Source organism: Cynocephalus volans, chromosome 1 (genome assembly GCF_027409185.1).
Source record: "Cynocephalus volans isolate mCynVol1 chromosome 1, mCynVol1.pri, whole genome shotgun sequence".
Taxonomy (NCBI): domain Eukaryota; kingdom Metazoa; phylum Chordata; class Mammalia; order Dermoptera; family Cynocephalidae; genus Cynocephalus; species Cynocephalus volans.
In genome coordinates, this window is record NC_084460.1 from 228,281,135 (window position 1) to 228,294,581 (window position 13,447).

The window sequence follows — 13,447 nt, forward strand, 5'->3', positions numbered from 1 at the left end:
GAGCTAAAAATTAATATATAAATTCACACACACACACACACACAAAACCGGGGGGGGGGGGAAGAAGATATAACAACCACAATTACTTGAAGTTGATACGACAAGCAAACGAAAGGACATTGTTGGGGGGAGGGGGGGAGGGAGGTTTTGGTGATGGGGAGCAATAATCAGCCACAATGTATATCGACAAAATAAAATCTAAAAAAAATATATATATATATAATAATAAAAATTTTAGATTCATGGATAGTTTTTGTATTGTTTTCCTACATGAAATGTAGAAGCCCAGGTTCTAGAATAGAACCTCAAGAAACGACAAGAATAAAATTAATCAGACAAATGATAAAATTATGTCTAGAAAGAATATTAATTCCAAGTTTAGGTAAAAACTAAACTTGAAAAGGTGTTTCTTCCTAGAGAAAAGCAGTGGTCTCTCTAAAAACAATTTCATTTGAATTTCACATATAATAGTCCTAGAAGGTTCTAAGGAATTAAGTTTATTTGAATGTGAGTCTACTTGTGTCTCAAGGATTAATTTGATTTTGGAAAATTAGATTTGTATTTCAATCAATGCACTAAGAGACTAGGAATCAAATTAGATCTAGGATTCATTTGAGACTTTCTACTATATGAGAAGAAATCTAAATTGAATGATAAACATAATCTAAAAAAGAAAAATGAGAAGGGACTAAATGGGTAAAAGTTAGTTATACTAAAGGTACAATTGCTTTTTAAAAGGAGGAACATAAAAGTTTTAAAAAGTGAGGTTCAAAAGGGACCATATTGTTTCCAACTGCAAGTAGTATGTTTTGAAATAAAAGTAGCAGCATTATATATTTGATTTCTATTATGAAAACTATATTACACTACCTTACAAATAAAGACTCCAAGGACTAGGTTTCAGTAGTCCCTTGAAATGAAAGGGAAAGGTATTTCCTCAAAGGGAAAGGCTTTGGTATTTTCTTACCCTCTTTAAATTTTCTACTTCATGGTCTCACTGACACCTTACTTTCTTGTCAGTTCAGCAATGCCACAAAAACCATTTAAACTGATTTATCTAATTATTTAATTTGTATTCAGGAAGTTATTCAAAGTATTTAGTCCACTATAATTCTGTGCTCAATAGACTATTGAAATTTTGCTGTCAACCAAGTGGAAACTCATTTCCCAAAAGATTTCTCCAAGTTTAACCTTTGTTAATGATTTAAACACCCCATAATCTCATTCTTCCATTCCTACTTTGGTGTGGAAAAACTCTCTAGACTCAACTCCATATTAAGGCAACTTGCCTCAGAGGTTTGCAAGGAAAAAAAAAAAAAAAAAAAAAAAGATGAGCTATCTATATCAATTTTCTCAAAATTTTCAAAGTCCCTATGCATCAAATATTGTGTACACCCCTTGATGAGAAATGTAAAGGAAACTTCCAATTAGTCTTCCTTTTATTTCCAGAAATTATTCTCTGATGTCCTAAACAATATTCTCATCAGGATGATCCATTATTCCCATTATTACTGTCTATTTTCTTATTGAATCCACAAGTATAATTCATTGTTTGTGGGTTTGTGATATATCCTCCCTAGGGAAATTTGTAATTAGGTCCAAATGTTTCTCCATTCCAATACTGCTCCCCATTTCCTAGGTCCTATGACCTTATCAAGCCAACGAAATAATCCCTGTCTTAGTGGTCCCTCACTGATCTATGAAAAAACAGGTAAACATTGTTCTCCTAATTCACATTGAATTCTAGGATTTATACTTTTAAGAGGTATCTAAAAATGCCAACTTAAATGACTATTGTCTGCTCGCTCAGACACATAAAATATAAAATGTTAACATATATAAAGGAAAATAAACTAATATAAAATGAAGAATATATTGGGAATATATTCCAGTTAGACATAATTGAGTGATTTTTATCTTATAACGCAAAAAAGGCAACTAAAACATATCTTAAAAAATGGGCAGAAATACACTAAGTTACACTAATTACTTGTGAAAACATCTACATCTATCCTTTTATAAAAGAGTCCCTAAGGACTGAGAAATCCAAATTCAATGACCACGTCCCATAAAATATTACAGCAAAACCGGGATTCTGTACAACCAAAAGGCTTAATTTTTTTTTTTAATTCACTTTAAGAGGTGGCTCTTTATACATACATACACATGTTCTCACACATAACACATATGGCTTTCTGTTTCTTTTCTTTCTTTTCAGAAAAATATCTGGCATGCTAAAGCCAGTATTCATTCAGCCTAATCTTTTACATATTTTATGCAGTGTAGTAGAATAAAATTAATGCTTGATTCAGCTGCCATGGAAAACAGTTTGGAGGTTCCTCAAAAAACTAACCATAAAATTACCACATGAATTGGAAGCAGAGACTTGAAAAGAATACCTGTACACCTACATGTCCATCAACAGATGAATGGACAAACAAATGTGATCTACATCTACATAAATATATCGTATTTATTTTACATATATATGTATGCTGTGGATTGAATTATGACCCCCAAAACTCACTGGAACTTGAATTGTGTCCCCCAAGTTTTATGTATTAGAAACTTAGCCCCCATTGTGATTGTTAAGAGGGTGGGAATCCTGTTGTGGTAATTGAAAGGTGGAGCCTTGAAAAACCACATAAAATTTTGAGAAATATATCAAAACAGCAGGCTTAAATTTGTATGTTTATAGAATTGAAATATAAAGGCTAGGTAAAGTTTCTACCCATTCCCTTAGTATATGCTTAAAATGACCTTTTAGACTCATAGGCTCTTTTAATTTGTAGTAGTTCTGTTTTTTTTTTAACTGGCACTTTCTTATTTCTATAACATGTTTTTGTAGAAGTATTTTTCCTACAGTTTGTCTGAGTGACTTGTTCTTAAATGTGTCTTTAAAAATACATCATAAATGTAAACAGTATTAACTTACACAAAATTTAAGAAATAACTATTTTTTTGATCCAAAAAGCAAAAGGTTTTAAGTTTTTAAACTATGGCACGATCACCTCAGAAGTAAATCTGTCTCAAAGGACAACTTATTTTTCTATTCCCTACTGAAGTAGAACAACTTGTATTCATTTTTACAGTGAAAATGCCCACTGGCATCTTAGAGATTATTGCTATTCCAATCAGACACAGATATTTAGCAAATTCACTTGCACAGAAAACAGCCAAAAAAGGGAAGGAAATAAAAATGGTCTCCAAGCTGACAAAATACATGAGTTAAAACCCATTCTTCATTAATTAGAAAGTACTTATGCCCTTAATCTCTGAGGCTTTATAATTTATATGATTCCAAAAAGCTTGGGTTATAATTCCCAAGGTAACAGCATATTAGAAAGAGGAATAACGATGACGATGATAGCAGTTGTAAATTAGTAAGCACTTATGAAAGCACTACACATGGGGGAGAGAGGGCCAGGAGTGAAGGGAGTGTCTGTAACAGATAACTGTGCTGAAAGCTGTGTAGGAATTCAAAAAAGACCAACAAATGGCTTGACTCCATGATCAAGAATCTACAAAGCTCATGGCCCAAGGGTATCATTGTGTTACAATACTAAACGATAACTACTGTTCAAAAGGATAGTTCCTTGAGAAGTCAAACAGAAGTTTAAACCATTTTTAACTTTAACATCATACATTTTGAATCTAAAGACCTGGATTTGAAGCCAGACCCATCACCTAATATATCAATGACCTTAGGCAATATTAATCTCCCTCATACTCATTTTCTCCAGACGCAGAATGGGAATATTATTTACCTTACAGTGCTCTGGTGCAAATCAACATATGTAAAAGCACTCAATACAACTCATGAATACAGTAGTCACTGAAATACTCTGAAAACTTGACCACTCAGAATTATTTGTTCTTTCAGATAAATAATCTTATTATTTTTTAAATGTTATTAATTTTTAGATGTTTAGATGTTACTCTAGTTAGCAAATACGTAAATTAGATAATGCCAAGATGTGTTTAGTACATAGTGAATGTTCTCAAATTTCATTACAAACCACCTCTTTGACTAGGTAAATCCACTTCATCCTTCAATCCCAATTTAGATCGTATCTCCTTTTTAAAGCCTTCCTACATCTCCAGTTGCATATCTACTAGACACTTCAAATATACCACATCTAAAACCAAAGTCCGGGCCGGCCCGTGGCTCACTCGGGAGAGTGTGGTGCTGAGAACACCAAGGCCCCGGGTTCGGATCCCATATACAGATGGCCGGTTCGCTCACTGGCTGAGCGTGGTGCTCACAACACCAAGTCAAGGGTTAAGATCCCCTTACCGGTCATCTTTAAAAAATAAATAAATAAATAAAACCAAAGTCCTCATTATCCATCCCCATCCCAAACCTGCTTCACCTGAAAACCGTTCTCATCTCACAGCTGACAGCAACACCATCCTTCCAAAGGCTCAGCCAAATACCTTACAGTCTTCTTTTCTCCTCTTTTTCTCATATCTCACATCTAGTCCATCAGGAAATCTTTTTGGTCGGACCTTAAAAACATCTAGAATTTAACTGCTACCAACCCACTACTTTCTCTCACTTAGATTACTGTAAGAGCCTTCTATCTTGTGGTCCATGCTTTCCTATAGTCTATTCTCAACATAGAAACTGGAGTGATCCTTTAAATATACAAGCCAGACCTACTGAAAGCCCTGCAATGGTTCCTCAAAGTCTCTACAGTGGTCTGTAAGGCCCTACATGAATGACCTTCCCACCCATTACTTTTTACAATATGTCCTCCTACTCTCCCTCTACCTCACTCTATTCCAATCATGATGGCCTCCATTCATTCCCTGAACATACTAGTCATGTTCTTCCCTCATGGTCTCTGCAGGAAGGCTCTTCCCAAAAGTATCCACATAGCTAACTTCCTTGGTCTTTGCTCAATATCACCTTCTCTGTGAGTCTTCCCTCAGCTCCTGAACCCTATCACCACCATATCCTCCTTATCCTGTTCCTTTTACTTTACTCCATAACACTTATTGCCTCCTAACACGCCACATACTTTATTTATTGTTTATTGTTTATCGCCACCCCTACTTTATGTTCCATAAAAGCAGAGTATTTATCTTTGAAAGATTTACTGATATTTCCCTTGTACCTAGAACAGCACACAAGAAATGCAAATGAAATATGTAAATAAAATAATATACTGGATATCGTTCCTTTGTGCCTTTAGGTATCCTGTGCTTACCTCCACTGAACTAGTTATCATATTGCACTGCAACAGCCTATTAATATTTTCTGCCTCTTCCACAAGACTGTAAGCTTCATGAGACAAGAGATTTTGGATTTTGTTTTGCTTTCTATTGTTATTGCCTGTACTTCATTACAGTGCGTGATACTTAGTAGGTACTCCATAACATTTGATAAATCGATGAAACAATAAAACCATCTAAATCAAAGGTATAAGCACTTTACTATCTCCAAAATATAAGCACAATGCGTAAAGGTATGACACTGGAGACTGAGTTTTGGATTCTGAATTCTATTAGTGTTTTTTGTCTGGCTCTGGCACTTACTGGCTAAACGATCTTGATCAAACTATTTAAATTCTCTACAACTATTTCCTTATCAATAAAAATAAAAGTAATAATGGTACCTATTCCTTATATGATTACCACAAATAAATTAGCCCAGAGGTTTGCACATAGTGAGCATTCAATAAATGAAATCTATTACTTGTAACTATAAATTAAAATATAGGCACTATTACAAGTTTTACTTTGATACCTTGACTAAGCTAAAACATTCACTAAACATAATCTTTAGAATCTCCTTAGAATGCAACAGTAATTTATGTTAAAAACCATTGAGTTATCTAAATAACTTCAGTAAGAATTTTGCAAAAGAATTTTAATTCTCTCAACAAAAGTGGGAATCTATTTACATTATCCCAGAATATTTTTTAATATTTCTAGATGTTAGGTTCTATAATCTTCTTCAGTAACTGCTTTGAGTTTTTAATAATTTTATGTTTTCTTTTATATAACAGAAACACCTAATACTAGAGGTTAAAAATTAAACATCTTGCTATGTAGATCACCTACACTTTATAGGCCTACAATATATATACACATTCTTCCCTCTACTTTAAATAATCTCATTTTCAGAAATAAGGCTTTGAGAAAGTTAAATAATTTTAAGTATATTTGCGACTCTTTACTAAGTCATCTCTAAGCTTTCTACTTCTCATTTTATCATGTATCCAACACTATGTATATTTCTTTGGAAATGTCATATTAAAGACTGAGCAAAACTAAGAGTTCTATCCAAATTAAAAGGCCAGTGTAATGGTATTTATTTTAAAGCTATAAATTTTTTCCATAATTTCTCTGTCTATTGTGACTCCTAATGTTTTCCTATCTAGAGTCAGTTCTCCATTTTATAAAATACTTGTGAAATTTGTCTTCATAGTTTGTACTACCATAAAGAAATAAATATACACATTTTACCTAAGCACTCACATGAATAGCAGACAAGAAAACTGAGGTAAGCCATTTAAATGATTGTCCCAAGACCACAGATGGAGTGACTGCCAGCTTTAGGATTAGAATTAAGCTGGATCTTTATTCCCTTCTCATATTCTGAATACTTAACATTATTTTTATATCACAAGGATCTCTTAACTAATTTAAGAACAATAACTTAATTTAATAATTAAAAGAATTATCAACATATTATGGCAATATATGTAAACAGAATTAAGTGTCAGCTTAATATAATTTATCATTTCAATGTCTTTTAATATAGCTAATTTCTTTAATCAAAATCTACAGGAAGTATGAGATGACTGAATTTAAGATAGCAAACAGAAATACTTTTTCATTTAAAAAAAAATCTTCCAAACTTAATACAGTAGTTTCTGTTCTAATTGTAAACTTCAACTTCAGAATATATTTATAAGACATATTTCTATGAAAAGACAATGATAAAACGTAAAGAAAACACCAAAATACTTTTGCATTTACAGGAGAAGAAGACATACAGTATAACATTAACAGCTTACTGTGGAGAGTGGGTTTAATCAGGAAGTAGCCATTATCCTTTCGATTCAGAGCAGTGACAGCACTTCAAGACAACAAGCCGTGATATTTTTCAGTTAAAAGGCATGAAAGAATACCTACTATTGTGTCCTAGCTTTCCTGACCCCAAAGGTCACCAAATGTCTTTTATCAAAAACTATCATGAAAACATAATCCAAGTAAGCATTTACAATGCTCTATTTGTTGAAACACCTAAAATCTACCTAACACAACCTCTCTCTCTCAGTTACTCACAAAACATGGCTGTCTTATTCAGAGATTAGCAATTATTGTAATGAGATACTGTCGGAGAGGGTCAAATAGTACTTCCTGCAGTTTACACATCTTGATTTCCTGGTAAACAAACTGAAAGACAGGTGGAGCACTTAGATCACCAGTAAACGCGAACGCTCACGTGACAATACTAAACCAGGTAAGGTTGATGTCTCAAGTAATCGTTCTTTCCTTAATTGTTTTAATATCAAAACAGACAATAAAGGAAAGAGTTGTCTTTCTTTCTTCCTTTTTAAAGGAAGGTTTATTCCTGAAATGCATAAACTGGCAGTTTATAATAAGGAATGCTTGAAAATTGACACTGTTTAAGCAGGTTTCAAAAATTAGTTCTGGCAAACAAACTGTAAAAACCAGGCAATGCTAACAAGATTTTAAAAAACAAGAAAGAATAACTGTTCAAAAACCTGCTAAATGTAAAGAAAAGTTTAAATTTGAACTGCTTCAAGAAAAAGTAGATGAAAGAAACTTCAGAGTTATAATAAAAGATGAAAATTAAAATTTTTAGTAGAAGCATAGTCTATTTTTATTAGGACAACCTCCTGCAAAATAAGACTATACTTTATAATTTATGTGGCAATCTTAGAAAAAAAACGGCAGTCATTTGAATCAAAAAGTTTATATAACTTGAAGCTATTCCTACATCATTTTAAACTCAAAATATTTAATTGTGAGCATTAGAAAAAAAAATTGTTAACTTGAAAACTAAGTTTCCTTGTCCTTAGTTTTTATCCCCCAAATTGCTGGGTTTTTTTGCTCTCTGCAATTTCTAATACAGCTGAAATGAAGGTTTATTTAAATTGACTGTGGATATAAAACAAATAAAAAATCCAACTCCATCAAAATGATAAACTAATTCACTATTTTAAAAATATCTAGGGGATTTTTAAATCTGCAAAATTTGCACTGATCTTAAAAATTCTATATTTACTAAGGCCATGCATGTGTGTCCTAACTAGTATGAACACTGTATGCTTTAATTTTAATGCCAGGAGCTCTTAAAAACCCTTTTAGAACAATATAATCAGGTCAAGACATTAAAGTTGTACTACTTAAATTAGGTTTATATTTACTCAGTTTGCAAAATAAAGTTCTAATGCACTGAAATATAAAACAAAACAGAACAGAATGACAATAAAATCAATAACAACAAAAATAACAATAAAATTAACGACAACAATAACAATAAAATCAATGACAACAATAATAACAATAAAATCAATGACAACAATAATAACAAAAAGCACCAAACAGATAAGACTGTGCCAAGGATACAGAATCTCAAAATAATGTGTCATGTCAAAAGAGTATGTATTCAGTATTGAACCACATTAATACAAATTGCAATCATCACTAATCACCACTTTTACTACAATGACACATGAAATAGATAGCAAATTTTCAGAAAACTAAAACTAAGTAGTTAAGAGTTCCAGCTAAGTTTCTTGGTCAAACTAAATAATTAAAATATCCTACAGTTAACCTGGAATGCAAAACATAGTGCTTACTTCCACTGCAGAAAATTTAAGATGTTAGTCCTACTACATAGGTAGCTTTGACTATGTAATTCATATACCAAAACAAAATAAAATTTTAAATTAGAAAATTATTATTTCAATTGTTTCAAAGATCCATGACCATCTTAATTTTCTATAATGGGTCAAATTTAGAGAATGATAAAAAGGTAAAGAGGTACAGAAAATTAGTTTGATATTTTGTTTTATTTAAAGTGGCTTTTATTAAGAGTCAGAAAATTTTGGTATTAAGAGTTTACAATTCAGTCAAAAGGGAAGGGACAAAAACCAGGGTAATACACGCATATGGCAGCCTGTGAGTTAAAAAAGGACCACCCCTCTGAGCTGACAAATGAGAAAATGGCATCCTTCCCTCCTCTAGAATATATTACAGCCCTATTTGTCCTCTCAGTCAGGCATTCTTGTGTAAGGCAAACTCAGCACAACCAACTGTATCTGTTGGTTCTGTACAGGCAAAAAGCCTCAGGAAGAATTCCCCTGGCCCCTGGCTAGTCCAAGAAGCCAGAGATCTTGGACTAGATCTTCTTTTCTTCCACAACTTCAGAAATACGTGGAAAATGAAATGGGGAGGTAAGGGAAGGGACAAGAGGAGGAAGAAAATCTCCTACTTTTACCTGTCTTATGCTGCAATAAATGTTATATGGTTATTTATAATCCACCTTACTGCAACCTAATTTAAGGTGACTTATGGAACTATGAGTAGTAGTACAGAATGCCTTTAAAATATAACTTGATATGAATAAAGGGAAAATAAGAGGAAGGGAGAAAGATGAAACACAGGGTAAAGTTGGAACACAGGAATGCCTACCATAAGTTCTTGCACAAGTCTATGATGTGTGTGGTTCAGCTGTGCTTCCTATTAATCAAAGTAAAGTGGGTAACAAGATCAAATTACAAAATTCTCATTCTCCATAAGATGTATTTTGCAAACAAGCTCTAAGCTTTTCCTAGTACTCAGAATTGAGAGGAATTTCTTTCACACTTTTGAATAATGCAACACTGGACCACACAACAGTTTTCTCAACAGCATCTTCACAGAAATTTTTTTTAAAAACTTCATGTATAAGTTTCTTTTAACATTTCCTCAGTGCACGCCAGAGTTGTAACATAATGAAAGGTTACCCAGAAAATAAGCACTCTTTCTAGGAGTCTTCTGCCAATTTAATCTGGGTCTTTCAACATACACTAACAATCCCCAGGATCTTTTGTTAAATTCAATCCATTTTCATATTCCAAGTTCATATTCCATTTTCTAAAAATGGGCATGCAACGGATAAATATGGTTCCAGATCAGGCAAAATAGAAGACACTGGTAGGTAAGTCCAGACACTTAAAATGGATTTCTGTTTTTTTTTTTTTTTTTCTTTTGTCTTTTTTTCATGACCGGCACTCAGCCAGTGAGTGCACCGGCCATTACTATATAGGATCCGAACCCGCGGTGGTAGCTTCACCGCGCTCCCAAGCGCCACACTCTCCCGAGTGCGCCACAGGCTCGGCCCGGATTTCTGTTTTTAATATGAGTTCCTCTTTTCATTGGTGACCTATACTCCTACTCAATTCAACAGCCTGGGAGCCTAATCTATGATGATTTTTATTCCTCCTCAGTTTGGTATTTCTAACTATGGTAGAGAAATCTGACTCTTTCTTCACATTCAGTCTGTACCAATTTAGATTCACATCTGCATACTTTGAGAGCATTTACTCTTTATGTTATTGGTGGGGTAAAAAAGACAGAGAAATTAATGTAAAGGGACTTTCCTATCTCCCATTTTATTGTGCAAGAAAAACAAGGTTCACCATGGTTAGCATGGCAATACAGTATCCGGACTGAACACTAGTGAAATTTAACAATGCTACGCTCTGACTTTCATGTGAGGTTAAGTAGGTAGTAGCAAATTATATCTTCATTATAATTGTTTGGTCTCCTCTCTGTCTCCCAAAGATGCCAAGTTTATGTGCTTCTACCTTCCAGATTATTCTGTGTTGTTTCCCATTGCTTCCCCTACCTCATTATCAGTTTAGTTCTCATCACTTCCAGGAAGCCCCTTTCTCAGAGCCTGATTATTTTGGCCCATAAAACCTCCTCTCTCTACAAGATTTAGCTCTGTATTACTCTATAATTATTTGGGGGTGGGGGTTTCCCTTACTAGATCTTGAAATTCCTTCTTTTATATTACCCACTGTGAATAATAAAATGCTCAATATGTAGCAAATACTCTAAGTACAAATTAACTTAATATGGTGCATTAATAAACTGTATATATTTATAATAGCTCATGTTTGTTCAACATAGCCAAGATATTTATTAGGATTACATCAAGATTACATCAAAATAGAAGTCAAATTTTTACCATATAAATAATTTCCTCATGGTATACAATCAACCCATATTTAATCAAAATTTGGACTTTTCTACTGTAAAGCTTGTCAAAAGAATTTCAATTGTGAGGACAACTTTTGAGAGCACTACCAAAAACTGAATATATTTTGTAAACTCTTGTCAGACCTCAAAATAGCTAAAATTAAAGGACAATTGTGTCCTATACAATTTAATCCATATTTTACCTCATTACATAAGAATCATACAGCCTATTTCTTTATTATCATTAAATAAACTTCAATGTGTAGCTACTGAAATTTGTTATTTCTGAATTTCCTATTTTATGAAAACTCAAATCTTAGTATAGTAATGTCAACATACAATTTTTGCTATTGCAAAAGTAGCAGTCTTTAGATTTAGCATAATATGTATACTTCCTTAATATATTTTCTTGTATTAATTATGAAAAACCACTCCTAACATTTAAAAATGTTAGAAAGCATATGCCTAAGTAGTTCATATTATTAGCTTAAATCACTCAAGATTACAATCTATTCATTTATAAAGTTATAGAATAATTAACATGGTTACATTATTAACCACTTTCTGTTTATTTCAGAGAACAAAAGTAGGAAACATATACATAATATAAATTGAAAAGGCTTTTGAACAAATTTAACAACAAAAGAAAAGAATATAATTCAATTTTCATTCTTTTCCTTAAAAACAAAATGGAAAGAGTAAGCCAAAACAGCTACAAATGTAAATATTTTCATTTTTGCAATATCGTAGATACACACAGCGCCTGTGAGAATACAATATTCATTTTGCTGCAGAAGAACAGACATTGCATAACAATGAGATTTGCTAATGAAATCAACCATCAACCCGAAATACATATGTATTAAACCAAGACCTCAGTGTCATTTTTTTACATCGTTTGTTCTTTTTTTCATTTTTTCTCAACCTTTTCAGTATTTTTGTCCTTTATACTTTAGAACTTACTGGTGAAGCGAAATGAAGACTCTTAATATTACAGTGTATTGCTTTTTATTCATCACTTTTATTTTTAATGTAAATTCCAATTGTTCTGCTTCTATCAGCACTATTAATGTATCTTTAGAGAAAAAAAAAAAAAAAAAAATCAATGGATGCTACCAGAAGAAACAAAGGAGGTTTATTTTTACAGAGAATTGTCGAATCAGGTCCAAAAATTTTTATCACCATTTGACATAAATTCCATGTGAAAACTTTAATTTTAAGGCGAATGCTTACATATTTAATAAGAAATAAGAAAATAATAATAAATATATTTTTAAGTCACTCTTGTAACAATATAATGCCTACAGCAATTTCTACTATTATTAAATAAAATAACGTAGGGCTGATAATAGCTATTAACATGAAAATTATTCTAATGTTTTTGATAAAATCATAATTTTTCCCAAAAAAAGTTTTACTGTTTTGGTCTGCAAATGTTGATTACAAATTTCCATTAGTCAAAAATAAGTAATTCTGAGAATTCTTTTAAAGATCTGTGTTTTAGTTAGTATAATTTTCTATAAAAGCAAAAAGACTATAAAAGTATTTTATATTACATCTCTTAAATGTCCCTTCAGAATTGGTTTATATCCTATCGAGTATAAGCCATTTAACTAAATAACGACATATCCTATTGTCTGTCCATTTACACAAATTAGGTTTTCAATTCACCTGTGCTACAAATAAAATTAATAGCCTAACCTCTGTGGTATATAATTGCTACTAAATCATGATAATAACAGTTAAAAAAAAAAAAAAAAGAGCAGTACTTATACCAACTAAAACAGCCAAAATCAAACAGAAGATTACGCTTCCTATTTTTATTTTTATAATACCTTAATGTCTAACCTCAAACAATATCCTGCAGAAATAACAAGAGGCAATATGAATTACGATTCTGTTAGAAGAGTAAGCCAAATAATTAGGTATTCCTTATTAAACCTACTGAAAGTTGCCATTGACAGTCTAATAGTTGTCAAGGCTATATATTAAATCGTGAAGTATGATTTTAAACAATCATAGAGCAATCACTAATTCATACACAATATATTTCCTAAAAAAATGAAATTTCTATTAAAATGGCAAAATATAAATCAGACTATAGAGAAACGGTTTAAACAAATACCTACAGCAATACCAAAAACCTACTTCCACTAGAGCAGAAAATGTAATCCTAGAATGTGGTGATAAGTTTTTGAAAGGTCATCTAGCTCCT

The 13,447-nt window shown here is 32.2% G+C and overlaps 1 protein-coding gene across 9 annotated transcripts in view; it reads right to left on the reverse strand.

Moving 5' to 3' along the window:
* The window catches only part of BAZ2B (bromodomain adjacent to zinc finger domain 2B), a 294,255-nt gene that overhangs the window by 186,961 nt on the left and 93,847 nt on the right, over positions 1 to 13,447 (reverse strand). The window contains exon 1 of one of the 9 annotated variants that reach the window (XM_063092863.1): positions 7,029 to 7,149. The exons of the other annotated variants lie outside the window; for them this stretch is intronic. The gene's annotated coding sequence lies outside the window, so the exon portion shown is untranslated. Of the gene's footprint in view, positions 1 to 7,028; positions 7,150 to 13,447 lie in introns of those variants that run through there. 9 annotated transcript variants of the gene reach the window in all.